Source organism: Pollicipes pollicipes, unplaced genomic scaffold (genome assembly GCF_011947565.3).
Source record: "Pollicipes pollicipes isolate AB1234 unplaced genomic scaffold, Ppol_2.1 Scaffold_7261;HRSCAF=8764_pilon_pilon_pilon, whole genome shotgun sequence".
In the NCBI taxonomy this organism is placed as follows: Eukaryota; Metazoa; Arthropoda; class Thecostraca; order Pollicipedomorpha; family Pollicipedidae; genus Pollicipes; species Pollicipes pollicipes.
Genome location: NW_023597054.1, coordinates 37,929,471 through 37,934,535, shown reverse-complemented (window position 1 = coordinate 37,934,535; position 5,065 = coordinate 37,929,471).

Here is a 5,065-nt window from a genome sequence, read left to right as displayed (position 1 = left end):
TTGCAATGTTTGACGCATGAGGTTCTTTGGAATTAAGTGAAGATGTAAAGCACAACTGTAATCCCTGTGCACATATGTCCAAGTCTGTAAAGTTGTGGTGTCGAAGACAAGGCTTCAAAAAGCAAAATAGCGCCTGGTTACTGCATCTCTTTCAGGTAGTGTTGGTTCAGAGGGGGATTGAGTTAACGCCCGCTCATTAAGTAAGATCATCGGATGTGTTCCTGTTTGCTTTTTTTTTTTACCTACCTAGACTTCGGCAAAAGCCGGTAGCCACTGTGAGATTCAGTTCTGTCTGTATCTTTAGGTCAAGAAACTGAAGGAACCAGCTGTTGAATAACCACGCTTAATACAACTTTTTCAGTATACTAAGATGATTGCCTTACAATGGTTCAGCTGTTTCTTTTGCCAACTGATAGCACTCAGGGCTTTCACCGAATTTTTTTCCTTTGGCTCTTCAGCAAAAGGCAGTGAGGACTCGGCGAAGGTAGATTGTGGATCGAAACGGGGCCAGAATTGTGTGTTTACATTGCCAACCCACATTCGTCTGGGAATGCTCAAATTACGTCCAGAATCAAATTGTAAAAAAGACAGGATAGTAACTATCATGCTATAACTGTTTGGACATGCGCGCTTGCAAGTTTAAAACAAAACCCGATGTCCGGCGTTGCAGTCTCCGTAGGCCTAACGTTGCCTTCCCCCCCCCCCCCCTCACCCCTCTCTCCGGCTAACATAAGATGGTGGCCAACGGGTGGACGAAAGCGAAGACGCGCCTGAAAGTGTCTTTGATTGCTTCATAACACCAATTAGTACATGTAGAAGGCTGTTCAAGCAAATACTATACTTGCACGATTTTTAGATTGCCAAGAACAAATTAGCATTCACAGCACTGCGAAATCGTGCTGGAATCCGTTGGATGATTGGAAATGTAAGGGTTAAATTTTTATTTTCATGTTGTTGTAATCTTTAAGCTGTCCAGAGGTTCACCTCAGAATTATACAGCTGAAATATCCATTCCAGTCTAATCTTTGAACGATACGAATAAGCCAAATGTAATGGCCTTATTCCTCATTTTAAAAAAAACACAGGAGAATGGGGAGATAGATGCATTGATATTCCGGCAAAACGCCTTTATCGAAACAAATGTAAGTAGCAGATCCAAAATTGCCTGCCGACCCTACTCAGCCTTTCAGTTGTTTTTTTTATTGTTGAAACAGCGAGCCACAGTTTTTACAAGTTACCAACATTCAGCGGATCAAACAAGGGGCAATTGCTAGCCATTACTACGGTGCAGCGCATATCTAAGAATTAAAATGCGCGAAAAGTACTTGTACGTGCAAACAAATTAAAACAAACAGGCATCACGCACCACGCCTTACTCAAAGCATGCAGGCTATTCCAAGCAAACAGGCATTACGCATAGCGCATCAATGATACATGTGAACGATTTCAATAAGCAGGTTTTTATATAAGTTATAATAAGACCTTCGGAAGAGCTATTTCGCAACAGTCGTTTTCGCGCATCCGGTGGCCGCCGTCTGGTGTTATCTGCTGCGGCCAACGGCACTCGCTTCGATGGAAACTGCAGCCCCAGCCAATCAGTGTTTTTGCTTATAAGACCGCGAGCGCAGGCTCAAAGGCTTCCATGCATTTTGTTTCAGTGGTCGATGCTGGAGAAGGATGGGCGTTCACAGGCGACGTGGGTTGGCTTTTTTGTTTCTTACCTCACTTTCATTTACTCTTTTTCATGCTGTTGAGACCATCACCTTTATCTGGGCAAAACAAAACTGCTATAATGTGCTTGATGTTCTTTTGTCTCTTCTGCCTGCATGACACACGTTCTGGCGTTCTGGCATTTGAACATGGTATCCATATATTTGAATTTTTCGCCCTGAAAATACAGTTTTCGGATTTAGATGTTAGGAACATAACTGGTCCCAAATCTGAGATTGCAGCTCCTAAAGGGAATGTTCCACATTTGAAGATATTGAGATATGCACCAGTTATGATAGCTTAAGCTTACTTGCAACTATTGGTAAGCTTTCAATGTTCTGAAACGAGGCTATGTAACACAATTTCGAAGTTTTTAAAAGTGCTTCCTATTACGTCATTGTTTGATGGCGTCATGGAATGGTTTTGGGACGACAGCAATACCTGGCAGCATCTGGCACCCACACCTAAAGCCTTGCCTCGAAAAGCCTCTAAAGCCTCTAAAGCCTAATGCCTCGAAACGCACGAAAGCTGACGCCAACTGGCCACTCTCGTCGCGGGCGGTACGGTGCGTGGCGGGTTAGTAGTAAATGGCTTGTTTGTAGACTTTTGTCTTGCTAGTAGTCGTGAAAAAATATTTAGGTGGGCTGTTTGACATACGCAACGCAGTGATTATGGCTGATTATAAGTATCAGGGCACGATATGCTGTGAAGACTGTCGTAGAAAGTCATCAATCACTTACCTGAAACCTGCTGAGGACAGTTGAGGATGTCAACACTGTATTGTCGACTTATATTTGCCTGCAAGGCTGTAGTCCTGACATTGATATCATGTGATATGCACAGTAATTACCTTCGTGATTATTTGTAACTGGAAATGCAGTTGCATGCAAAATTTAATAAATCCGCAGCATTGCTATGAATTGATTGCCAAAACATTGCTATTTCTGTGGCGAAGATGGTAAGGCTGAGCTACCAAGAATGTTTTTCGTGCTTAGCACTATTTGTGCAATTACTAGTTAACCCTGATATGACCATTGTGGTGCGGCAACACTCTTGCTGGTGATTGTCCTTTGGTGTTGTTAAATCAGTTGTTCAAGTCATTCATAAATTATGAGCTGTAATCTCATGGGCTTGACATGGAGTAATCAATCAATGTGGTACATTGTATAATGGCATGGGCCAACAGTGTCATCGTGGCACTACCTCAGTGCTGTACTGTGACATGACATAATGAACAATAATATGGTTTTTGTACCGCAATCCCTTCTGCTTTCATAATCAGTCCCATCATGAAAAGATGGGTCAATCATACATTCTTGTATTAACTCCACATCTGACATATGACTGACCAAACCCGCTTGTTACCGAATCCAAATCACTTTCAGCAAAGCACACAATCAATAAGTGACATCACTTTGCTCAGCCTGTTTTGGGAATCCACAACACATCAGTGACAAAGATGCAAACCCGTCTTCTGCTTCCACAGCCATGCAACATGCTGCAGGCATCAGGCTGCTTCACTCAAAAATATTGTTATCACAAGTAATAACACATGTATAACAAGACACATTGCAATGGAACTGCAAACCTGGTGACCTCGCACAAGGCTGGAGACATGACGATTGCATGTAGCCATGGTTAGACGGGCAAAATGCAAGGAAGTGATGAAGTTGCCGCACAGCACACAGCACACAACACACAAGGTTCACCAGAAAAGTATTATTAATTGCTGTCCAAGACATTAACAGCAATGCTTTTCCACCTTTCCCAGCACCGAGCATCGCCTACAAGTTGCAGTGACTATGACATGAATGACAGGCAATACTTGCCTGCATACAAAACTTGTTCAGACAGTGGTATGTGCATCTATAATAATGCAGCACCATACTTTCAGAATTCTTAAGTGAAGGATAATTTTGCAGAGCCATATCATGCGAGCTTATGCCAAACATGTGCATTGATGAGCTGCACGGAGATGAACCTACTGCCAAAATGAGTTGTTAATTTAATGACATGAAATAGTTTAATTACACGCTGTAATACCTTAAAGGTTCAAAATGCTGACAAGATCATAATTGAGTAGTAAATTGCCTTTGAACGCCCCTGCAGCATGGGTGCTGGTGCCTTTTTCAGTGTGCCGACATTTGTAACTTGCTTTGTTCAAACGCAAACCTTAAGACAGGCAGGTATCAGTATATAACATTTTATTGGGATTCATTAGATTTAAAGAATACCAAAACAATGTTATCTCTCAGAAGTACAAACCTGACACGCACTCTCCCCATCACCTTCAGGTCAATACAAGCCACTGGCACGCACCACCAGTGATCACACCCATTCCAAGCGCCTGATTCACACTCAAATGGTATAATAATAAAGGTAAAAACATTAAATAAGTGTGATCCCACACTTACACAACCCACGGGCCTATCAAATTGCAATTTACTCGCAATTTCCGCACAGTTTTTTTGGTTATAACACCGCATTTCACCGTGAGCTCCCTTCAAAACAAGGTCCCAAGGTCAAGGTAATACAACTCAACAGGTTGCACTTGTCGGTCACATTTCTTCGTTCAAGATTTACATTTGTCCTACAGTATGTGTTAAGTATTCAGTAATATACCTGTACCTAAAATCACTGTAATATTTCTCCAACTTCATAACGCCTTGCTAGCCCATAAACCCGGCAAAGTTCTTTGCTCCGGTACACAAGGCACCAACCGAGCTGTCTGTGAGAAATACGCCAGCATAAGAAAAAAAGCCAGTGGGAGAAAAAGGCAGACATGCCGTTGCGTTTTCTTTTTTATAGCATGTGGGAGAGTGCTGTTTTTTCGTTGCTTTTTTGCAGACGGTGGCGTTCTCTTTCTATAACATTGACCTATGTTCTGGAAATAAGGGAAAATGCCCCGTTGGCGACGAGCGCCGCACAACCCGAAAGTATCCACGCTTACGTTCGCGACATGCATTCAGCAGCGAAATCTTACTAACAGCCAATCACCTTCCGCGGATTACATCATACGTGCCACATCATCGTTCTTGCGCATGTATCAGCGGCCATGCTGTTTTGACCGTAAGCAGAAAACAGACTGTAATATAACGGCAATTGTATGACGTTTCTATGGCGACATCAATGCCAAGGTGACTTTGGGTAGCCTCCCAATAATCCTTTTCACACTTTTGCGGGCATATAACTCAGACACCGGAGCGTTTTGGGTCTTATAAAGGGATGACCGTGAACTGCATCAAAAGGTCCTCCAGATGGCTATTTCAGCATAAAATCCCACATAAAGGTGGACATTCCCTTTAACACGCGCCCGATTGGCCGGCTGGATATTCTTTCGCTCGGGTGGGGGGGG